Here is a 26,261-nt window from a genome sequence, read left to right as displayed (position 1 = left end):
TTCACTACCACTTCAGATCCTGCTTGTACATGAATTTTACATCTTTTTAAATTACTGTTGTGGGACCATTTCCAATAAAACAAACTTTGTACTTATAATATTACCAGGTTATTATACATACTTGTTACTCAAATATATTTTATCTTAATTACGTCATACTTCTCTATTGTTTGTCACTATTAGGTTTGTCATATCAGGTATTTTGTTTCACTAATCGGTGGATAGAATAGTTACAGAACACATGGCTTGATTGCCATAACAGAAAATTTTCATGTGTTGGAAAGAAGAGGTCGAAATTTTGGTGGATAGGAAAGAGGAAGAATGAGTGAGACCTGAAAGGGAAAGAAGATCTCACACAGCTGGGACTGCACAGCTGCCACACTGTGTAGAGGTTACAGAACAACCTCCTCCCTACAGCATTCATTAGTTGAATGCTGGCTTAATAACCATAGCGGAAAATTTTGTGTTTGAAGAAGAAGTCGACATTTTTGTGGATAGGAAAGATGAAGAGTGAGTGAGACCTGAAATGGGAAAGAAGATCTCACACAGCTGGGACTGCACAGCTGCCACACTGTGTAGAGGTTACAGAACAACCTCCTCCCTACAGTATTCATTGGCTGCCTATGAACACGCCACGTCGATCTGAAAATACTTTATGGTGCCTTTTTGGAACCTGTCTCAGTTTTTCCTTCTGATTGGCTGAAATCTTATCAACTTCCTGCAATTTAGCTTCTATTTTGTCTAAAATAATTGCTTCTTCTTCTTCTGTGTTTAGCTTACTTGCACTAAGATTAACATCCTCGTCCCAATACCTCCTATTTTTCAGAACTCGTATAGGCAGCTCCCAAGTTTCATCATCAGTTACTACATGTTTATCACTAAAAGGGACTGTAATTACTCCGGTTATTGGCAAGACCATTTTTAACTGGCTTCTTTCAAAGTCAACAACACTCTGATATTTTGACAAGAAATCTATGCCAATTAAAACCTCAATACTGAGATTGTTTACAATTAAACATGGATGATCAATTAAATTACCATTAATGTTAAAGGGCAGCAAAGCTTCTTGCTTTACCGTTTTTGACACCTTGCCAGTAGCACCAATTATTCTTAGTCCTGATACCCTCATTACTGTAAGCTTGTCTTTACCAGGTAATGCATCAAAGAAGGACTGTGATATCGCACTCACCTCACTTCCACTGTCTAAGAGACAACGTACATTGATACCCAACATATTCACTATTATTATAGGGTTGCTTATTCTAGGTTGTACAGGTGGTTTCTCAAATTCATCTAATAATTCCTTTTGGATTTGTCTCCAACTAAAGTGATCAACATCTGTCTTCATTACATTTAGGTCACAGAGTGTAGGGGTTTCCTGAATTACATTTTCAGCTGCCTTTTCCAGTCGGTCTATTAATTTTAAATCGAAACACCGCACGACTTCATTACATTTAGTTTGCTGAACATAACCCAAATTACTGTAGTCTGAGCGATTCTGCGCCTCCAGACCGGGCATAACATTAGTTACAGCTAAACCACTTTCACCATTATCGTCGGTTTCCTTCTCAAATGACAACTGGTCACAGCTACTGGGTTCATCGACCCTCAACAGCCTACCCTCTACATCCTCACTTATCTCCTGTCCTAAATCTATTAGTACATTATCAACATCCTGCACAGGCACTTTAGATAAGAGCACATCATCCTCATCGTAAATATAAGCATGAATTTCTTCTGCTTCTTCACCTGACAATTTAGTATTTTGTAGCTCTTCCCTATCGTTACACTGCTGCGCCTTCTCTTTCTCTTCCCACTTAGAAAGCGTCTCTAACACGGTATCTATCAAATACTGTGAGTGATCTAATATTTCTGTTGTATCCTTAGGTGCTACCGACTCTTCATCCACATGTTCAGTTTGAGTAGTCTGATCTGTCTTACCAATTCCCTTAACTACTGGCTTAGGAAAAGTAACCGCCTGGTGAGCGCCAGTGTCCTCATAGACGGGAACTAGTTTTCCTGCCTCGGCCTACTGCTGTTTCCTTCAGTTTCATTATAGTTAGCTGGCATAGTATTGCTTTCCGTACTGTTGTTTACATGCATATTTCTGTTTGGAACAAAATTATTATCCCTTGGACGCCATTGTTGGTTCTGATAATTATTTCCCGAATTCCTACCTCTCTTAGGATGGCGAACACCTACTGTTCTGATGTTTACATTGCCATTTTGCTCGTTCCTAAAATTACTACTTTTGTTATTGGCATTTCTATTATTACGTGCTTGCTCCTCATTGGCAGCAACACGTTCTACACGTTCCAAATACTCAATGAAACGATCAAGATTGTCTCTAGGGGCAGATATAATTCTAGTTTGCCAATACCATGGCAGTTTGGCTTCAAGACCTAGTATAATCATTTCAGGTTTTAGCTTTTCGTCCAAATGTGACAAACGTGAAATCCATGACCTCGCAAATTCTTTAATTGATTCCTTGCCTGCATTGAAGCGTTTTCCACTCCAAAATTCTCTTAACACTTCATTTTGCTTGTTACTAGACCAATACTCATTAATGAAAGCAGTTTTGAACTCCGCTAATGTTTTACACTTTAACATAACATCAGCTGACCAACGCATGGCGTCACCTGCTAAATGGCTTCTAATAAATGAGATTTTCTCTCGTTCAGACCAAGTTGGTGGAATTACATCTTCAAAATCGTTCCAGAAATCTAGTGGATGGATATTTTTATCTGGATTGAACCGCAAGAACTGCCGACACCCGATAAAAGCGGCGTTTGCAGCTACAATTTGTTGTATACTACCATTACCAGAAGTTACTGAAGCTACTTTACTCTCAAGGTTAGCCATGTTAGTATTGATATTTTCTACTTTCATTTCCACATTATCTACTCTTTGCACAATGTGAGTAGTATCAGTTTTGATTACATCTATGTCAGCTTGACATATGTTTACCTTTATATTAACATCTTTAAATCTATCTGAGCACAGTTCAGATTCTGCCTCGATCTTTTCTGTTAACTTGTGCTCCAGCTTCGCATCTTCCATTTGGAAGTCCTTGCGAACCTCAGCAACTTCGGATTTTACTGTTTTATACATTTCAGAAAATTGCTGAGCAACCTTTTTCTTAATATCCTCATGATTATAGTCAATTTTATAATTCAAACTATCTAGATCCTCTTTCAATTTATTACAACCAGCCTTGAAGGTATTGTCCATTTCCTCCAATCGTTTATTAAAATTAGTTTGGCTGGCTACAATCTCAGACTTTAATTCAGCATTCATTCTAGCTGACATTTCTGCATGACTGCTTTTGACCTCAGTTATTTCAGACTTTAATTCCGCTGTCATTTTTGCATTACTGGCTGACATTTTTGCATTACTGGCAGCTATTGCTTGTAATATAACATTTAAATCAACAGCCCCAGCATCTTTTGGTTGCCCACTAGCTGACTTTTTATCACACTCGGGTGACGAAAAACTAGCTCCAATACCAGAATCATCAAAACTAAATGAAACTTCTGATTGATTAGTCATATCTAACTTCTCCTGTTTAAATTCTACCATCTCTGATGACGGTTTCATTATTAATGCATCAGAGAAACTATCATCCAATGAATTTACAATTTCTGCTTTCTGCTTTACTACAGGGGTCTCTATTATTGAATCATTGCCCCTTCCCACACTACTGTCAGGTGCCAATACTTCATATTTCACTTTAACATTATTACTTTCATGCATAGTTACACTTGAAACGTAGTCTGAATTTACAGATCCCTCAACAGACATAGGTTCTAATTTAAGTTTAAACTCGGTTTCTTTTGGCGTTTCCATCGCCAACAGTTTTTTAGTGCAGGTTAGTAAAATTTTTAACAGCTTTTCACTTAACTTAGTTCCTTCTGCACGACGTTGTCGGCGCGGCGTACCAGGATTACTGAGGCGACGTGGCACGTTGAACTGCAGACGGCACTCCGACGGCTGTTGCGTGTTTGCGTGGCCCGTAACTACAGGCTCGGCCCCGGCTGCTGCGGCTGACGACTGCGGTGCGGCAAAACTGGCTACTCGCGATGCCGGCAGCACCGCTAGACTCAGTGCCAGCTCCGTCAATCCAGATGCGTTGTTAATCCAATTGCGTCGTCCACATGCACACGTAACACTTTCACTGTTCTATTACTCAGCTGCGTGTCGCATTTCACTCGCGAATCCGAATAGTTAAAAATCACTTTCACTTCCGTATTTCCCAGCCGATGCACCATATGTGGGGCGGCGAGTAAGTTAGGGAAATATGGTTGTTGCTGTATAAATGTATGTTTGTTGAATCAGTTTCTGGTTTTTAACATGTTGTTAAAGCTGTCTTTCGCCGTTCTCAACACTGGCTCTCTATTTACGTGTTAGCCCCCAGAAAGCGATTTAACAAAACGTGAAGCTTGTAAAAAGAGTTCCTAGTGCCCACTTCACCTGAGAAGAATATTATAGCTGCAGCTTATAACTCTGAGGAATTAGGAGATTGTCCGGGATTTCCAATCAAAAACGATTTTTCCAAAATAGTTGAGTATATTCTCAAATTCACATATGAAAAACACCAATATCCCTACAACCTAACTAACAGAGCAGTTCAGAGTCTAATGCGCTGATGCAACTATAAATGTCCGAATTAAATGTTAAAAAAGAATGCTTGCCATAATTTGATGAGAGTATTTCATCAAACGCCACGCTAAATAATTGGTAGAATGTCTGTCCCGTGACGGCACGTGAAAATACGACACTACGCAAACTGAAGCTAGATAATGAAAATCACTTGAAATGATTTCATAGTTACGCGTATCTCTAATAACTTAATACGGCACCCGAGGCTGTTTGTCGCAGTGATACCGATGCGGCGCGACTGCCGACACAGATGGCGTGTCATTCAGCGTCTGGAGAGAACTGGGGCCTTGCTTCCTCGCGCAGCGCTCCTTTATATAAATCCGCGGTGCGGACGGCTAAGGGAACGCCTGATCAAATCGGCTGTCCCAACTAGCCGCTGTGCTAGTAACGCACCACTTCAAGTCACATAATAAATTATAGCTTCTCTTGCTGATGGCCGAATAAGCTCTTAATTTAAATGTGCATTCAGCACGCAGGTAAGTATTGATAATAAAATTTTGACGTGGCTAAGTTAAGTATTGTGGGCGAGAGAATTAATTTAATTGCACTGCACGCAGCAGATGAGCTCTGAACTGTCCCTTTTGAGATCCGCTATTGCTAGAATTTTATAGGTATTCAAAAGAAACTTCACACATCTTCATAGTCATAGCGGACCTCCAACCTATTTAAATCTAAACATCCTAACCTTAATTACTAGCCTACTTAATCTATCTTGCTTCCTTCAGTTTTGAGACGAAAACCAGAAAATCATGAATTTCCATTAAAATCTTAATTTGTGAAATCCAAAGTACAGTTTTTATTAAATCATTATGAAAGCTGAATCTAAATATAAATTTTGAAATCTCTAGCTCTTTTCTGTTGCGCCAATTATTTTTGCAGAAAAACGTCCAAATTTCGGAAATGGCTTAAGTTATCGAACTGATATTTAACTCACATTAATTTACCATTATTCCTGACATGCTATAAAAATTTTAGGTAATTTGCTTGATTTTTAAGGTATTGCGCAACATTTATGACGTCAGAGCTAGTTACAGGACTGGCTGGCACACAATGGAAAGACTGATATGCATTTACTACAGCGTGAGTAGGCTGCTTCCCTACAATTTGACTATTACAGGTGTAATTCAAAATGCCAGTAGGTTGCACTGCCTGTTTCCAAGTTTTGACGATACGTTCTGTCAGGGATAAACTATTGTAGCACGATTCTGGTATTGTTACACAGGCAGTTACCCTGCTGGATAATCGCCTTGAGGGAAGTCATCAAGCATGAGCTGACGGAGGTGATCTGCAATATCGATAGACATTATATATATATATATATATATATATATATATATATATATATATATATATATATCTGGGAACCATGGTGATGCAAAACTTCTTTTGATGTGTGTATAATAAAACAGCTAAAGGCAACTCATGAGATACAGTCAAGAAAGACCGAACACCCCTTGTGTGGCCAGCGGAGTATGTCAGTTACACAGCTAAAATGGTATGCAAACGAATCGGTTACAACAAATTAAGGAAAATCCCATTATAGGTGCGTAGAAGGTTACAAAAGACCAAAATATGATCAATAATAAAAACAGGTTACATACCGATAGTATGGAGCGTCATAAAGCGATATTCCGAGAGTTGTAGAAACACCAAATACCTACAGGGTGTGGTAGATAAGTAATGAGACTCAGTCTAGAAAAACAAATTTATTGATCCAATTTGTACAAAACGTTAATATTCTTCAAAGTACTCGCCTTGGGCGTCGACACAACGTTGCCAGCGCGTTTTCCAAGCTTCATAGGCCCCACTGTAGTCCGTTTGAGTTATCCCAGTTAGTGCCTTCGAGACAGCACGTTGGATGTTCGGAATATCGTCGAAACGATGACCCTTCAGGCATCTTTTGACCTTCAGAAATAGGAAGAAATCAGGAGGACTCAAGTCAGGGCTGTATGGTGGCTGTGGCAAAACTTCAACTCCAATTCGGGTCAAGTAGGAGGTCACGAGGAACGCTGTGTGCGCTGGAGCGTTGTCTTCAACGGATTCCCTCCCGTTTTTAAATTCATTAAACCACCGGAACACTTGAGCTCTTGATAGGGAGTCTTCTTTGTAGGCCTCCGTAATCATAGCAAAAGTTTCCGAAGCAGTTTTGCCCAAGCGAAAGCAAAATTTGATTGCATACCGCTGTTCTCAAAATGGTTCAACTGGCTCTGAGCACAATGGGACTTAACTGCTGTGGTTATCAGTCCCCTAGAACTTAGAACTACTTAAACCTAACTAACCTAAGGTCATCACACACATCCATGCCCGAGGCAGGATTCGAACCTGCAACCGTAGCAGTCGCACGGTTCCGGACTGCGCGCCTAGAACCGCGAGACCACCGCGGCCGGCATACCGCTGTTCTATCGGGCGATCCATCTTCAGCGTTTTCACAAGTGTCACGGGCACACAAACAACGTAATACGCGAAGCTTGACCCTCACTGCACCAGAGCTCCGACGCGACTGCGAACCGGTTCTATTGTTAGCTCAGATTCCCCACCACGTGACGTACAGGTGGAGACCGCCCTGCGAGCGACTGGGGCGCCGCGCGGCGGCCAGTCTCATTACTTATCTACCACACCCTGTATACTCACAACAAGGGGACCAAACATGTTATCTTATCCAGACAAACCAATGTATATTACTGTAAGCACGTACATACAAAGTGTCGAAGACTAAGTGATCACATATAGAGTAAAGTTATATATATATATATATATACACTCCTGGAAATGGAAAAAAGAACACATTGACACCGGTGTGTCAGACCCACCATACTTGCTCCGGACACTGCGAGAGGGCTGTACAAGCAATGATCACACGCACGGCACAGCGGACACACCAGGAACCGCGGTGTTGGCCGTCGAATGGCGCTAGCTGCGCAGCATTTGTGCACCGCCGCCGTCAGTGTCAGCCAGTTTGCCGTGGCATACGGAGCTCCATCGCAGTCTTTAACACTGGTAGCATGCCGCGACAGCGTGGACGTGAACCGTATGTGCAGTTGACGGACTTTGAGCGAGGGTGTATAGTGGGCATGCGGGAGGCCGGGTGGACGTACCGCCGAATTGCTCAACACGTGGGGCGTGAGGTCTCCACAGTACATCGATGTTGTCGCCAGTGGTCGGCGGAAGGTGCACGTGCCCGTCGACCTGGGACCGGACCGCAGCGACGCACGGATGCACGCCAAGACCGTAGGATCCTACGCAGTGCCGTAGGGGACCGCACCGCCACTTCCCAGCAAATTAGGGACACTGTTGCTCCTGGGGTATCGGCGAGGACCATTCGCAACCGTCTCCATGAAGCTGGGCTACGGTCCCGCACACCGTTAGGCCGTCTTCCGCTCACGCCCCAACATCGTGCAGCTCGCCTCCAGTGGTGTCGCGACAGGCGTGAATGGAGGGACGGATGGAGACGTGTCGTCTTCAGCGATGAGAGTCGCTTCTGCCTTGGTGCCAATGATGGTCGTATGCGTGTTTGGCGCCGTGCAGGTGAGCGCCACAATCAGGACTGCATACGACCGAGGCACACAGGGCCAACACCCGGCATCATGGTGTGGGGAGCGATCTCCTACACTGGTCGTACACCACTGGTGATCGTCGAGGGGACACTGAATAGTGCACGGTACATCCAAACCGTCATCGAACCCATCGTTCTACCATTCCTAGACCGGCAAGGGAACTTGCTGTTCCAACAGGACAATGCACGTCCGCATGTATCCTGTGCCACCCAACGTGCTCTAGAAGGTGTAAGTCAACTACCCTGGCCAGCAAGATCTCCGGATCTGTCCCCCATTGAGCATGTTTGGGACTGGATGACGCGTCGTCTCACGCGGTCTGCACGTCCAGCACGAACGCTGGTCCAGCTGAGGCGTTAGGTGGAAATGGCATGGCAAGCCGTTCCACAGGACTACATCCAGCATCTCTACGATCGTCTCCATGGGAGAATAGCAGCCTGCATTGCTGCGAAAGGTGGATATACACTGTACTAGTGCCGACATTGTGCATGGTCTGTTGCCTGTGTCTATGTGCCTGTGGTTCTGTCAGTGTGATCATGTGATGTATCTGACCCCAGGAATGTGTCAATAAAGTTTCCCCTTCCTGGGACAATGAATTCACGGTGTTCTTATTTCAATTTCCAGGAGTGTATATATATATATATATATATATATATATATATATATAGTGGATATTGTATCACAGACACAGTCCCTTTGACTGTTCAGAGATGTCACTAAATCCACCCAAATATGTAAACGACGATGCATGAACAGCGCCTATTAGACAGAGGGGTTCCGACATTCGATCAGTTCCTATCATTCCATCAGGAAGGAGGTACACAGCTCGTGTTGTCTATAGTTCAACCATGCCTAGACGGACAACATGCCAAATGGACCGCTCAGGATTGGCATCACGTTCTCTTCACCGATGAGTTTCGCATATGCCTTCAACCAGACACTCATCAGAGACGCGTTTGGAGGCAACCCGGTCAGGCTCACACTGTCTAGCGATTGCAACAAGGTGGAGTTTTTGTGTGGGGACGACGTACGCCGCTGGTGGTCATGGAAGGCGCCGGAACGGCTGTACGATACGTGAATGCCATCCTCCGACCTATATTGCAATCATATCGGCAGAATATTGGCGAGGCACTCGTCTTCATGGACGACAATTCTCGCCCCCATCGTGCACATCTTGTGAACAACCTCTTTCAGGATACCGACCTCACTCGACTAGAGTGGCCAGCATGTTCTCCAGACATGAACCCTATCGAACATGCCTGGGATAGACTGAAATGGGCTGTTTATGGACGATGTGACCCTGTGATCCACCAACCACTCTGAGGAATCTACGCCTTATCACCGTTGAGGAGTGGGACAACCTGGACCAACAGTACCTTCATGAACTTGTGGATAGTATGCCACGACAAATATAGCCATGCAGCCGGCTGGTGTGGCGGAGCGATTCTAGGTGCTTCATTCTTGAACCGCGTGACCGCTGCGGTCGCAAGTTCGAGTCCTGCCTCTGGCATGGATGTGTGTGATGTCCTTAGGTTAGTTAGGTTTCAGTAGTTCTAAGTTCTAGAGGACTGATGACCTCAGATATTAAGTCCCATAGTGCTCAGAGCCATTTTGATGTTTATGTTGATCTCTATTCCAATTTTCTGCACAAGTTCCGGAACTCTCGGAATCGAGGTGATGCAAAACTTTTTTTGATGTGTGTAGCTGTAGCTTTTGGACCTATACTATTATGGGTAATTTTTTGATTTTTAAAGATTTTGGTTTAATGTTGACATGATGGCTGTGAGGTTTGAATATGTTATGTGCTAGTGTTGTGGGTCGCAAGTTTTACTGTCTGGGTCGACACTCCTGGCATATGTAAGCTTATCCTTCCACGTTTGTTGTATTCGCGACTTGGTTTTCCTCATTATTTAGAAGGCTTTGATTTAGTATTGTTCCATTCCATGATTTCTTTATAGTATGAAATCAATAACAACTTCTCTCTGGTTTTCTCACACATACTTTTCACTTGTTCCGTGCCCACACCTATTACGATATAGCTTACTATGTATCAGTTCCTATTTGGATTGGTTTATCATTATGTAAATATGTCGATAGTATGATACCTTATATTCCAAAGTGAATAGTATTTATATAGTCAATAGATATTTTGGAGTACTCCCCTTGGTTAATAAAGTGTTTGGGATCCATGTTCGTTCCGCCCTAATATTTGTCCGCCGAATAATTAATGTAAACGGCACCAAGTCATAACTTTCAATTTTTTGATTTTGTATATAAAATTATGGGTTCTAGGTATTTTATGAATATTCCTTCGCAAGTTCTTTACATACCGTTAATCACTTGATATTTTGTGGCCGTTAGGCTTTGTCTCTCGTTGCGTTTTTGATGTTGAGAGAACTAATTCTGATGTATCACCAGTAGTGAGAATACACTCCTGGCCATTAAAATTACTACACCAAGAAGAAAGAAATGCAGATGATAAACGGGTATTCATTGGACAAAAATATTATACTAGAACTGACATGTAATTACATTTTCACGCAATTTGGGTGCACAGATTCTGAGAAGTCACTACCCAGAACAACCACCTTCGACCATAATAACGGCCTTGATACGTCTGGGCATTGAGTCAGAGCTTGGATGGCGTATACAGGTACAGCTACCCATGCAGCTTCAACACGATACCACAGTTCATCAAGAGTAGGGACTGGCGTATTGTGACGAGCCAGTTTCTCGGCCACCATTGACCAGACGTTTTCAATTGGTGAGAGATCTGGAGAATGTGCTGGCCAGCGCAGCATTGGAACATTTTCTGTATCCAGAGAGGCCCCTACAGTACCTGCAACTTGCGGTCGTGCATTATCCTGCTGAAATGTAGGGTTTCGCAGGGACTGAATGAAGGGTAGAGCCACGGGTCGTAACACATCTGAAATGTAACGTCCACTGTTCAAAGTGCCGTCAATGCAAACAAGAGGTGACCGAGACGTGTAACGAATGGCACCCCATACCATCACGCCGGGTGAAACATCAGTATGGCGATGACGAATACACGCTTCCAATGTGCGTTCACCACGATGTCGCCATCCACGGATGTGATCATCGTGATGCTGCAAACATAACCTGGGTTCATCCTAAAAAATGACGTTTTGCCATTCGTGCACCCAGGTTCGTCGTTGCGTACATCATCACAGGCGCTCCTGTCTGTGATGCAGCGTCAAGGGTAACCGCAGCCATGTTCTCCGAGCTGATAGTCCATGCTGCTGCAAACGTCGTCGAACTGTTCGTGCAGATGGTTGTTGTCTTGCAAACGTCCCATCTGGTGACTTATGGATCGAGAAGTGGCTGCACGATCCGTTACAGGCATGCGGATAAGATGCCTGTCATCTCGACTGCTAGTGATACGAGGTCGTTGGGATCCAGCACGGCGTTCCGTATTTCCCTCCTGAATCCACCAATACCATATTCTGCTAACAGCCATTGGATCTCGACCAACGAGAGCAGCAATGTAGCGATACGACAAACCGCAATCGCGATAGGCTACAATCCGACCCTTACCAAAGTCGGAAACTTGATGGTACGCATTTCTCCTCCTTACACGAGGCATCACAACTACGTTTCACCAGCCAACGCCGGTCGAATGCTGCTGTTTGTGTATGAGAAATCGGTAGGAAACTTTCCCCATGTCAGCACGTTGTAGGTGTCGCCACCGGCGCCAACCTTGTGTGAATGCTCTGAAAAGCTAATCGTTCTGCATCTTCTTCCTGTCGGTTAAATTTCGCGTCTGTAGCACGTCATCTTCGTGGTGTGGCAATTTTAATGGTCAGTAGTGTACGTAGGTGATAGATATGCGTACTACTGTGCACTTCTGGGGTTATATCGCAACGTTTTACTTTGAACGAAGATAAGTGTGTTTCTCATCAACAAGAATTACGTAAGCTTTTTTTTACACAAAATGTAAATAACAATTAGATGTTAAAATAATAATAATGTTTCGAAAGTGTAAAGAAACACTAGATCAGCTTTATTTGCTTGTGCTTCTGATTTTGTATATTGGTTATTTTTTAAATTTTTTGCAATGTTTGGCATGTTCTGTTATGACTCTGAGATGTCAAAATGGTTTGTTTCGATGTTAACATGTATGTGTACACATTCTGCTTAGTTGTGCTGTACGTGTACAGGTGCTTTTCTTAACGCTGCAAACTGCGTTTTTGTTAGTTTGAAGGACTTTTATTATAACACTTCATTTTCTTAAATGTCTACTGTGGTGTACCTTGAAGTATACTACAAGTATACTCGAAGTTAGCGTGCTAACCAGATACAGTATTCAGTGTGTGGCTAGCACTGTAACGTGCAGTTCCATTTGACGCCTGTCAGTATTTTAGTATGTTGGCGACCCACAAGGATTGTGTGTCTTTTAATTCTTTGTTTCACCCGCGTATTCTGACGATGGTTCTATCCTATCAGCCGATTATTATAATATGCTCTCCAGGTCGTCTTTTGACACAATTTTGGAGATGTTTTACTTGTCGGATCGGATGTCCATCTGCTGGGTCATCCATGGTTTTACCGAGGTGTGACGTGTTTTTATGCGCACTTGCAACTTGGAAGTGGTGGCACATGAAATATTAGTTTTCTGTGACCTGAAGATATATTATTCCAGTATCTGAAACCGGTCGTCATACCGTAAAAAACACAATAAACAACTACTGTGGATTTGGACTTTCACTCAGTTTAATATAGACTATTTATCATCTTTGATTTTAAATTGTTTGATTGTCCTTCACCTAACGTAATTTTTTGGCTCATCAGTGCATCAAATTAGTAACCAGATGCTTCTGGTTCTTAACACATTTGGTCACAATGTAACCTGCCTACAGAAATTCATTACCATTTAACCTCCACACAAAATTTGTTTCCCATTTAATGTACCCACAAAATTCTTTTCTCATTTAATGTAAGCTCGAAACAGAAAAATTCCTAAACCTCGAAATAAAAAAAAATAAATAAATTCAGTAACCTGGTACATTTGGACGACAGCAGTGCTGCGTCATGGCGCTGTAAGATCATTCTGAATAAAAAGCAAAAAACTCTTACCTCAATAAAGTCGCCAACTATCTGCTCTTACAATAGCTTTTTTCCGGCACGGCTCTGTGCAATGCTGGCGTATAGATTTGTCATTTATGAAAGGAAGCAACTGATTTTTCTTTTGCAACAATAGGAATGATCATGGATTGAAGAAATTAGTAAATTCTTTAAATTGAAATGAACGCTTGTTAAAAATTACTTTATATCACAAAGATTATTATTAGGACATTTTTAAAAGGTTTACATAGGAGTTCACATAACATTACTAGATATGCGCGAGGCTGCTTTTACCTTATACTATAACGCTCAGGCTCCGCCATCGCTCCACCACGACCGGCCCAGCCAACACGATACACCAGACTGCTCGCTAGCAACAACTTACTGCTACTACCACACAGTTCCTACTGCATACAACACTGGTCTTTGGTCTCAGATTCTCTTATACCTTACATATCGCAGGCAGCGCATACCTCTTACATTAGCCTCCACTGGGGGGCAACACATTTTTCTAAAATCTACTTAATTAACTAAGTTGACAGTCACAGAGTATATACATGTATATATAAGTGCAGAACATGAAATGAAATAGAGTGCACATGCACTAAGTACAGAACATATCAAGAAATGACCAAATGTATACGCAATCAGTACAAAACGTATTAACAAATGACATAAAGTGCACACGCACTGTATATATCTCCCTTTTTTACAACTAATAAACATATCAAGGAGTGAAATAAAGTGCACACGCACTGTAGAAGTCTTTAGCATTTTTACATAACATATCATGGAGTGAAATAAAGTGCACACGCACTGTAGAAGTTTTAGCATTTTTACGTAACATATCATGGAGTGAAATAAAGTGCACACGCACTGTAGAAGTCTTTAGCATTTTTACATAACATATCATGGAGTGAAATAAAGTGCACACGCACTATAGAAGTCTTTAGCATATTTAGGACAACTGATCTTGCTAACAAATGAAATGAAGTGCACACGCACTGTATCATTTTACAAGAATTTAAACGCACTATATATGTCTTTACCATTTTACAAGAACTAGGAAAGGAATGGGAAGGATTGCATCATGGTTGTAGCACAGTAGGTTGCACGTAGCTGCACTGAAAGTCCAATCTTTCTACAGAAGCACAACACCAAGTGAGACAATCTGAAGTTCTCTTCCCTGAAGTATTTATCAGTGTAGCCAAGACACTGAAATGTTGTATTAATATTGTATGTTATCATTTTGGTAGTACATTAGGTACACCAAATGGTATAACCATAATAATATCTCCATTGTTCAAGGTGGTGGACAGCATGATGTGTCAACACCACACTCTTTCATCAACGTAGAATTAGTGCAAAAACCAAATATTGTGCTCCATGATCATAAGGATGGACAGGACAAACGGATATTGCAGTAATTTCTGGTAATTAGGTCAGAAGGTGAAGGACATTAAGTCTTATGCTAGTCATCATTGAGAATTACACTAGTCTATCAACCGATTTGAGTAATTGGTGGCACTCATTGCCTAGTTACTAAACATTTCTGTACTATGTATGAAGTATTACAGAATAATATTCATAAGTCATCTGATTACAGTGAACATTGGCACTCATTGGCCAGTTACAAACCATCAGAAGTCATCATTCAAAACAGGAGCTAATGAGTGTAGCATCAAGCTACTGGTATTCATATATAATAGCATGTAAGTGACATAATACAAATTTAAAATATAAGAAACAGTGGCATTCATTGGCCAGTTACTGAACATATAGCAAGTATTGAATATTGCAAAACATTTTTCATCATTCAAGTGACAAACGACATATTTAAAATAATTATTGGCACTCATTGGCCAGTTACAAAGTATTCTTATATTTTTATAAAACATTATTCAATATTATTCAGAAGTCATCATTCAAAATGAGAGTTAATTATTGGCATAGCATTTATAGAGTATAACAAAAATATTATTTACAGAAATTATTGGCGTAGTATTTATGCATTATTACAAAACATCATTCAGTGTTACTCAGAACTCATCATTCAAGTGACATAGGACATATTTAAAATGCAACATACTATAACTATTACTCAAGGTCTGTGGTTAGAAAACATCATTCAGTATTACTCAGAACTCTCTTGAACTGGTAGCATTATTTGGGACTGGTAATACATTTTTTTTGGTGCTAGCAATGCATTGCGTTGGGATCGATAATTAATTGCTGGGGCACGAAAATATTTGCTTTTGACTTATTGCTGCAAATAACGATTAGTAACGTCATTCGTCATGAGTCAACTGTAGCAAGGTTATGAAACAAGTGGAGTATATGTGATCACATTCATGAATGACACACACAAATGGGTAAAAAAAATGCAAGTACTAGAACAGGTTTAATGACAAACTGCTTATAGCACATTAATTTCATGAATAGCTTCTCCTAGAAAAAATACAAAATGGATTATTAAGCTGAAGGAAGAAACGCATATTATGCTGAAAAGTAGTGAACTTCGAATTAACAGGTAATGAAACGTGTACTCAATATGTATGTACTCTAGCTGTCCTTTCCAAAACATTCAGTCATTATACCATGCGACATAAGACATACTGTCAAAACGAACTGCAACAAATACTTAAATAACTACATAGCATTTCTTAACTAATAGTAAATATATAAACTTCATCATTATTCTCATCTGCAACGAAAAACTTCATTATTCATGTTAGCATATTCTTCATATAAATATTCATCATCATTCATTATCATCTGCAAAAAAGACACTTCATTATTCATTATTCATATTACCATTTACTTCATACAGCTATTCATAGTATAGAGTTTCTTATTTCTAGCATATTTCATCACAAAATCTAAGATGTGTAGTTCTGTCTGACAGCCTGCATCAATCGCCTCGTATTCTGAAAGAAAAAATTAGTTAAGACTGCTATCATACGATGTGTATAGTATATTCTTGTTAGTGTTTGTTAATTCTGATCCATTTACTCTTCGTGACGAGGTATTGCATCTTCTTTCGTTCATTCCGAAGGTGAAATTCCCATTTCATAGTAATCCACTGTGGTTTGTTTAATTTATTTCTTTTACACGTTATTGCTTTCTGAAAATGTTGAATAACGATTAATGTCTTGCATTTAAATCATATACCCATTAAATAAAAACTGGTTTCTAGTGATATAATTAAGCATACAGCATATCATGACAGAAAACGTATTATGTCAAAAACATAGACAGTGTTGAGGTGCAAAAATGTACACAGAGTATCATAATGTAGTAGCAAAAAAAAAAGAAAAAATGTAAAATAGTCACGATGTTGCGATATCATAAGGCAAAATGTCGAAGTCAACTGGTGTTTGTTACATCTTAAATATTTCATAGTGCATACAAACAAACAGGAAAACAATCATACATACATGAAAATTGGAAAATGTGCACGGTCTGATATATAAAGACAAGAAATGACTCTCTTTGTGTTCAGCTTGTATGTTGTGTAGTTGATAGAGGCGAGAGTTGAAGACTTGAATGGAAAAAGAATTTGATAAAATTAATATGTCACAAGATAGAACTGCGTAAGAATTGCATAATTGGTCATAAAATATGTAAGTTTATCTGGAAAAATGTGCACGGTCTGATGTGTAACGACAAGAAAAGCGACCTGCTAACCTTACCTTGCCGGGCACTTGCCAAGAAAAAATATGATAATCATCAGTAAGTAGTCACATAAATATAATTGCTTAAGTGGTCATAAAATATGTAAGTTTATTTGGGAAAATGTGCACGGTCTGATGTGTAACGACAAGAAAAGCGACCTGCTAACCTTACCTTGCCGGGCACTTGCCAAGAAAAAAATACGATAATCACCAGTAAGTATTCATATATAAATATAATTGCATAAGTGGTCATATAAAAATCAGGAAATGGCATTACAGTGTGATAAATCATAAAGTATGTTCATTCAATAAAGGGTTTAATATTGGAGACATGGTGATTGCCTTTACTTTTTCTGGTTCTCAGAGTTCCGACGTGTACTACATTGGGGCGAGGAATGCTGCGAATTCGGTATGGACCTGCATATAGAAGCTCAAATTTACTACATCTATTCTTTCCTCTGTTGGATAGATAGTGTGTACGTACTAATATCTTCTGTCCAATGTGAAAGTCACGGCGTGTACAAACCTGTTTTTGCTGTCTTCTTCGGCGCTCTGCGGCACGTTTGATGTTGTTCAGCGCAATGTCAATTATTTCATGGTGTCGTAGCCGACGAGATGTAATTTTGTTAGGTGGTTCAACGTTTTTCATTATAACAGTCGGAGATAGCATAGTAGATTCATTTGGTATCGAGTTAATTACATCCTGGAATGACAGTATGTATGTATCCCAATCAATATGTTTTTTATGGCAGTATATTCTACATAGTTTACCAATTTCTTTCATAAGACGTTCACAAGGGTTCGAAGAAGCATGATACTTGGACATACAGATCGGAGAAATGTTTCTTGTTCGTAACATACGTGTCCATACAGCAGATCGAAACTGTGGTCCATTGTCGGAAATTACTTTCAATACATGTCCTACATGAAATAGAAAATGTTTTATAAATGCTTTCGAAACAGACTTAGCAGTAGCTTTGCGTAACGGAGTGAAGGTAACAAATTTTGAACGAAGTTCAACAGCGACAAAGATGTAGCAAAAACCTCTATTAGTTCTGGGAATCGGACCAAAAATGTCTACAGCGGCCATATGTCTCAAATTAACAGGTACAATGGGATGTAATGGAGGAATATGTGAAGTCGTGTCTGACTTAGCTTTCTGGCAGATTTTACATGACGCTAAAACTCGTCGAATACGTTTCTCCATATTGGCAAAATAACAGTTCTGTCTCAGTATAAGAAAACATTTTCTGGCTCCGTAATGTGCGTAACTTAAATGAGTATTTTCGCACTCCGTCTTCAGGCCACGAGTGGCCTACCGGGACCATCCGACCGCCGAGTCATCCTCATCAGAGGATGCGGATAGGAGGGGCGTGGGGTCAGTACACCGCTCTCCCGGTCGTTATGATGGTATTCTTGACCGAAGCCGCTACTATTCGGTCGAGTAGCTCCTCAATTGGCATCACGAGGCTGAGTGCACCCCGAAAAATGGCAACAGCGCATGGCGGCCTGGATGGTCACCCATCCAAGTGCCGACCACGCCCGACAGTGCTTAACTTCGGTGATCTCACGGGAACCGGTGTATCCACTGCGGCAAGGCCGTTGCCTAACTTAAATGAGTATACCAAATTAATTTGTTAACAAGCTCGTCAGGAATGCATAGTAACCAGTTGTTGCTGTCAGGGTGAGAGCGGCGAAACAGAATGTTATTGCGTACAGTGTAATGGTTTCTGATGGTAACATTATTCCTAGCTTGCCAAAGGTGTTTAATTTCTTTCCATACGTTGTCTTTACTCTGCTCTTATCCTATGTCTCGTAATTACGAACGAAATGCAACTTGTTGAATGTACATGAAGCTGAAATTTCCTTTGCAGAAGTTGGTTGCGATATCTTGCTGGTTGTCGCCGAGAGAACGAGATAGTGCGTCTGCTACAACATTTTGTGTACCTGTAATGTGAGCAATTGTAAAATTAAATTCCTGTAAATAAAGTTTCCATCTGCTTAACCTGTCGTATGTAAATTTTGCTGAAAGTAAAAACTGTATCGCTCTATGATCTGTGTAAACGGTGGTATGTATTCCATAAAGAAAATGCCGAAATCTCGTAAATGCCCATACAACACATAATGTTTCAAGTTCTGTGACAGAATAATTGCGTTCAGCAGGTGACAGAATGCGACTCGCAAAGGCGATGTTTTTAATTACTGTAGTACCATCTTCTTCAATTTCCTGAAAAATGTGTACGCCTAAAGCGGTGTTAGAACTGTCGATGGCAATGGAAAAATTTCTAGTAAGATCTGGATGTGATAAAAGCGGTGCATTCAACAAAGCTTGTTTTAGATTGACAAATTCAGAATGTGCTTGGCTATCCCGGGACCAAACAGTGTTTTTACCCGTCAATTGACATAATCTAGGGATGTCTAAAGCAGAGTAATGAATAAATTTACGAAAAAAGTTAATTAAACCCAAAAAGCTGTGTAGTTGTTAATTCGTCGTAGGAATAGTAATGTCACGTAAAGCTTGAAGTTTTTCCGGGTCAGGCGAAATGCCTTCTGCTGAAATTACATGTCCAAGAAATTTTATAGAAGTTTTGCCAAAGTGCGATTTACAGAGATTAACTGTGGGTCCTTGTGCACGAAAAGTTCGTAACAGTTGTTCAAGAATCAGATTGTGTTCAGACCAGTTAGCTTCTTCAATAAGAATGTCGTCTACATACGTTGTGATTCTGTCTTTTAATTCTGTCGGAAGTATAGTATTCAAACCGCGAATAAATGCTGCTGAAGAAGTTGTGAAACCGAACGGTAATTTGCAAAACTGGTAACAGTCACCAAAACAGAGAAAAGCTGTGTACTTTCTACAGTTCGGATGGAGCTGAATTTGCCAAAATCCCGATTTCAAATCTAACGTGGAATAAATAGCAGTACCATGAAATTTCTGTAGAAGTTCTTCTAGTGTCTGTGGGCGATCTGTTTCATTAATAATAATGTCATTGATGTGACGCGAATCAAGTACGAGGCGAAGTGAACCATCCTTTTTCTTAACAATATGGAGTGGGTTTATGTACGGACTAACTGCCGGTTCAATAATTTCTTGGTCAAGCATAGCTTGCAATTCTTTCTTAACTTGTTCTCTGTGAATATACGGAATGGGATAATGTTTGGCTTTAAACGTGTCGTGCTGTTTAACTTGAAATTCATACATGAAACCGGACATAGTACCAGGGACGTTGTCAAAAACTGGAGCTTGCTGTAAAAGAATTTTGCGTAGTTGTGTGCGTTCGGCGTCTGTATTTGCACTGATCTGTTTAACTTTATCAGAAATCATTTGCATAACATCATAGTGGGCTTCGACTGGAGTATTATAGTTGTGTACGTACGTATCTGTGAACAATGTGGAATGACAGTCTATGTTACGTGATGCGGAAATGACCTCTGTACGATTAATTGTTTGTTCTTCTGCAGATAAAGAGTGCAGAAATTCTAAAGCCAGTTGTACATTTTCATCCTTTAACATGAAATAGGAGTTTTGAAAGTCAATAATTGCGTCGTGTTGTACCAGAAAATTCGTACCTAAAATAACGTCTGTTGTCAATAAGGGAACAATCCAAAAATTTGACTGAAATGTGTGTCCTGCAATACAAAATGATAAGTGTGTCTGTAATTTTACATCTACTCTTTTACCAGATACTGCACCTTTTACTTTAGTTTTGCCTAATGGTAACGTAGGATAGGTATTCTCTTCGTTACATTCGTTGAAAGTTTCCTCATTTGTAACTGACATAGGTGATCCAGAATCGATTACTGCTAAAAATTTGGATGATCCAATCTTTACCTCAATGACAGGGTGTGAAATGGTTTTTTGAATAACTGGTCTTTCCTGCAAAAGAGTGTCTCGGATGTCGTCAAAAGTAATAACATTTTCGTGAACACGATTCTGCGTGTCAATAGTATTGCTTGTGTTGCTGGAAGATGCAACCTGTACTGTATCTAGTCAAATTCTGTCCTACGTGCTATTACTTGCGGGACGATGCTGTGGCATTTCGACTATTTGTACTGTTCTGTTATTTCGTCCTGATGTATTACGTTCGGGATGATACCGACTGTCTGGTTCATTCATGATAATCTGTTGTTGCGGATGATTTTGCTGCAGGTAAGACCGACTGTTATTAAACGTACGCTGAAAATTGTGCTCATTACTTTTACGTGTGTCATGATAGTCATTTCTATACGGTGCATTGCGATATGAGTTGAAATGGTGTGTTTTCTGCACGTTCTGATTTCCTTGTTGCTGTGCGTTACTAGTTGGCGGAGCCGACGCTATGCGTGTAGGCGGCGAAACATTAAAGCTTGTTTCCTGAAACATGAAATTACACGTCTGCCTACAGTCTATGCGACGCATTGCGCTTCTCGTGGCCTTTAACAATCCTGGCAGGGTCGTCAAGTGTAACCTCCCTACAGAAATTCATTCACATTTAACCTCCACACAAAATTTGTTTCCCATTTAATGTACCCACAAAATTCTTTTCTCATTTAATGTAACCTCGAAACAGAAAAATTCCTAAACCTCGCAATAAAAAAAAATAAATAAATTCAGTAACCTGGCAAATTTTGGACGACAGCAGTGCTGCGTCATGGCGCTGTAAGATCATTCTGGATAAAAAGCAAAAAACTCTTACCTCAATAAAGTCGCCAACTATCTGCTCTTACAATAGCTTTTTTCCGGCACAGCTCTGTGCAATGCTGGCGTATAGATTTGTCATTTATGAAAGGAAGCAACTGATTTTTCTTTTCCAACAATAGGAATGATCATGGCTTGAAGAAATTAGTAAATTCTTTAAATTGAAATGAATGCGTGTTAAAAATTACTTTATATCACAAAGATTATTATTAGGACATTTTTAAAAGTGTTACATAGGAGTTCACATAACATTACTAGATATGCGCGAGGCTGCTTTTACCTTATACTATAACGCTCAGGCTCCGCCATCGCTCCACCACGACCGGCCCAGCCAACACGATACACCAGACTGCTCGCTAGCAACAACTTACTGCTACTACCACACAGTTCCTACTGCATACAACACTGCTCTTTGGTCTCAGATTCTCTTATACCTTACATATCGCAGGCAGCGCATACCTCTTACAACAATTTTTCACATCCAACAGAAAAAAAGAATGTAACAAATATGATGGAATGGAGTGCCATATTGCGGTGTAGTGTGTGAGAAAGGAAGGTGTTTGTGCCGCAATAAAATATCATATCCCAAATGCATACCAACATTTTCTGCTGCTGTTGGTGTTAACTTATATTCTTTTCTCTATAAGTGCATTGCCATAAATTTCCTTCGTAAACATGTTGCATTCAATTTGTGGTAAGAAGAGAAGCTGTTGTTGTAAACATGTTAATTTTATCCACTGAAAAGTTTAACGTTTATCCTATGCTTCTGGGTCTGTCTGTGGGACCTGCCTTTAGGACATTTAAAGACGAGCTCAGCGCAATGCCTGTGAATGACAAATCTTAATCACAGATCAGAATGCACTCATACTCAATAGTGAAACAAAAGAGTAGGCGCCTGCTTTACGACGGAACACCAGTCACAGTGAGACGAACAAATTAGGAAAGCAGGGGGTATATTTATTTTTAGAATGTCAGCTAATCAGGATCGGTTGTCGGAGAGATTCATATCAAGTCTGAATTTAAAAAGCCATTTATTTAGTCAAAAACATTGCGTTTACCGCTTTAAAATGACAGATAACAATTTTCGAACTAAATTAACATGAAGTCTCGTTATATAGACAGTGAAACTGTTCCAACACAACGAGCACAAAGTCGTCTAAAATACTAAAACAAAAATCTCTCTGAAACCTCAATTTACTAATGGATGTCCCGCTAACACTGCTTGAAAACGCTAGAAGATTTCCTAATTAGGGCAGCTTGTGAATGCAAAGAAATCGAGTCCAAGACCCACGCAACACTAATGATAATGTGACACTTCAAATAGAGTAGCAGATACCGTGAATTTTGAGCAACTCAGAAAGCTGACAGCGGTAATGCGAAACTTACTCAAAACTGAGAGAACGTGTGCAGGAACACGAGGACTTCGTCGCTCTTCGTCGCAACTTAGACACACAGACCCCATCATTAATCTTTCCTATGAAAGCTATTGTCACTGCTGGTGTTGTATACTAATCTGATACCATACGCAGCGGTCGGCTGTAATATGATATGGGACCTCCCTGAAAACATTATAGTGGAGACAAGCCGATTTCTGATGCAACCCTATGTCTAGATCAGATTGAAACGCGATAATTTGGTTGTGAAAGGCAAATGAAGGTTATGGTAATGCAGGGTGGTCAGAAACAGTCTGAAAAGTTCGTAAGGTTGTTGCACGGTAGATTGCGCTGAGAAATAATTGTTAAGGAAAGAATTCTAGAAGTTGCGCCTTTTCCGAATTAATTGCGCGCGCAAATTCTAGCGGCCCTCCAGAGACGGTGTCGCCAAACGTGTGCTTTGTTTGGTTTCCTAAAACCGAACAAGAAAGCGATACAAAAAGTAGACTTGTGGCAGCAGTAAGCATCGAACCCGAGCCAAAGGCTGAGCGGTCTCGTGCGCTGTCACCTACCCTATGAGAACACCTGACACAAATTGTATCTGGTGCACCGCTTGAATTTGCTCGAGGAACGGCCTGATTGGCTACCTTCAATGCAAATTAACTCGGAAACGGCTCAATGTTTCGAATTTCTTCTGAACGATTATTTCTCAGCACGTCCTAGCTTGCGATAACCTTACAGGCTTTCCATACTGTTTGTGACCATCTTGTACATTGACTTGTACTGTAGCCAACTGTTTATGCAAGCGTCATAAAACCTAAAACTCTAAGATGACTTCGGAAGGTCAACAACTAGTATTTTGATCCGTCGTTTACATATACTGTATCTTAATGGTTAAAATGGCTCTAAGCACTGAGGTCATCAGTCCCCTAGAACTTAGAACTACTTAAACCTAACTAACCTAAGGACGTCACGCACATCCATGTCCGAGGCAGGATTCGAAGCTCTGACCGTAGCAGCCGCGTGGTTCCAGACTGAAGCGCCTAGAAGCGCTCGGCCACTGCGGCCGGCATACTGTATCTTAAATAAAGTTGTAACCTCCCCACAAAAATTTTAAAAGTCAATATTAGTCAAATTGTAACCTCCCAGCAAGAATATGAAAGTCAATGTTAAGTGAAATGTTGTCTTCCCACAAAACTGAATAATAAAGATGAGCCAAGCGTAACCTCCTTGCAAAATTAAAGAATAAAAATTGCGCAAATGTAAGCTCCCCACAAAATATCGTTAAGGGATGAAGATTGATCACAAACCCACACAATAATATTAATTAAATAATGAACCATCAACTGAATATAACATCTCAACAGCAATAATTAAATCTGACAAATTTTATAAGGGCAGCAACGCTGACCTTCGGCCCTGTGAAATAATTAAACCAAACTTCTTACCTCAGTAAAACTGCGTCTATATCTCCTCTTATTTTTCGGCACAGCTCCGTGCAATGCTGGCCCATATTTAATTCTGATTCTTGGAGGAAATGCATAGGAAAATATTCTTTAAATTGAAATGAATGCTTTTTCTTCAAAAGAGTGGAAAAATTCTTTAAATTGAAATGATTACTTTTCTTTAAAAGATTTACTTTATAATAAAAATTATTATTGGGTCATTTCTTGAACAAATTAATTACAATTACCATACATTATTAGCTCAGCGCAATGCTGCTTCATTACCTTCTACAATATTACACATCGTCCACCACATTCCTGACCAGACTCGTGGGCAGAGCACACCGCGGACGCATGCCGACTCGCTACACACTAGCACTGACTGAGTACAACAGACAGAGTACAACTCGCAACTGCTCCTGCCGACTCGGTACACGCACCTAAACTCTCGCACGGTCAAGCGCAGACTAGCAACGATAAATAACTCTCTGGTCAGAGATTCTGTCATGCCTCGCCATCGCTGGTAATGAATACATATGAAACGTACGCGTTTCAAAGTACATAAAAATGCAAGTGGGCTCCGTTACGTAACGTTTACCCAGTGATCGAAAGAGCACTCGTATTTATAGTATACACTAAACCGTTAGACGGCAAAGCAAACAACAGTCAAAGCAGGTGTTTGCACGGACATCCTCCAGCTGGCTACCTGTCTGCACTAAAGCGGCTTGTGCCGGCCGATATCGTCCCGAGGCGGCATCAATAGGCGGCTGAGCCGTCCGGAGCGCTACGTACGGGGAATCCCCGTCGGCGTCGCCTGCGGGGACTCCCAGTGACGCTGCCGTCACCTCTGTTCTGTGACCTCTGACCCTCTGCTGTTGCCGGCGAATCCCGTGATACATTTCTCTGACAGCACCGAATGCTATTATGAATTTTAGATGTTAGTGTGGGCTACAGCCGGTAGCTGTTAACGACTTACAATACACGCATATAAGAATCTTGTACAGACAGTTTTAGAATACTGTTTCGGTAAAATACATAGACCTGCTATCAAACGTACCTGACTTACATTGAACGAATTCAGAGCATGGCTACGTAGCTCACATATCTAGGTCTAGATCTACATTTACATGCATACTCCGAAACCTACCGCAGGGCGCTTGGCGGAGGGTACCTTGTACCACTACTAGTTCCCTTCCCGTTCCGTTCGCAAATAGAGCGAGGGAAGAACGACTGTCTATATGCCTCCCTATGAGCCGTAATTTCTCTTATTTTATCTACGTGGTCCTTACACGAAATGTAAGTTGGCGGCAGTAGATTCGTCTTCAAATACCAGTCCACTAAATTTTTTCCGAAAGAAACGGCGCTTTCCTTCCAAGCATTCCCATTTGAGTTCCCGAAGCATCTCCGTTCGAATCTACCGGCAATAAATCTAGCCTCTGAACGGCATCGATATCTTCCTTTAATCCGTTATGGTACAGATCCCAGACACTTGAGCAGTTCTCAAAAACACTAGCATCCTATATGCCGTCTCCTTTACAGATGAACCATACTTTGCCCGGCCGGGGTGGTCGGACTGTTCTAGGCGCTACAGTCTGGAACCGCGCGACTGCTACTGTCGCAGGTTCGAATCCTGCGTCGGGCATGGATGTGTGTGATGTCCATAGGTTAGTTAGGTTTAAGTAGTTCTAAGTTCTAGAGGACTGATGACCTTAGAAGTTAAGTCCCATAGTGCTCAGAGCCATTTGAACCATTTGAACCATACTTTCCCAAAATTCTCCCGATAAACCGAAGTCGACCATTCG

General features: G+C 40.9%; 1 pseudogene; it reads right to left on the bottom strand.

Moving 5' to 3' along the window:
* Positions 1-18,455: 18,455 nt before the first annotated feature.
* Positions 18,456-18,573, bottom strand: LOC126238418 (5S ribosomal RNA; annotated as a pseudogene).
* Positions 18,574-26,261: the final 7,688 nt, after the last annotated feature.

Source organism: Schistocerca nitens, chromosome 2 (genome assembly GCF_023898315.1).
Source record: "Schistocerca nitens isolate TAMUIC-IGC-003100 chromosome 2, iqSchNite1.1, whole genome shotgun sequence".
NCBI lineage: Eukaryota > Metazoa > Arthropoda > Insecta > Orthoptera > Acrididae > Schistocerca > Schistocerca nitens.
Note: the sequence above shows the minus strand (reverse complement) of the source record. Positions and strands in the feature narration are given on the sequence as shown.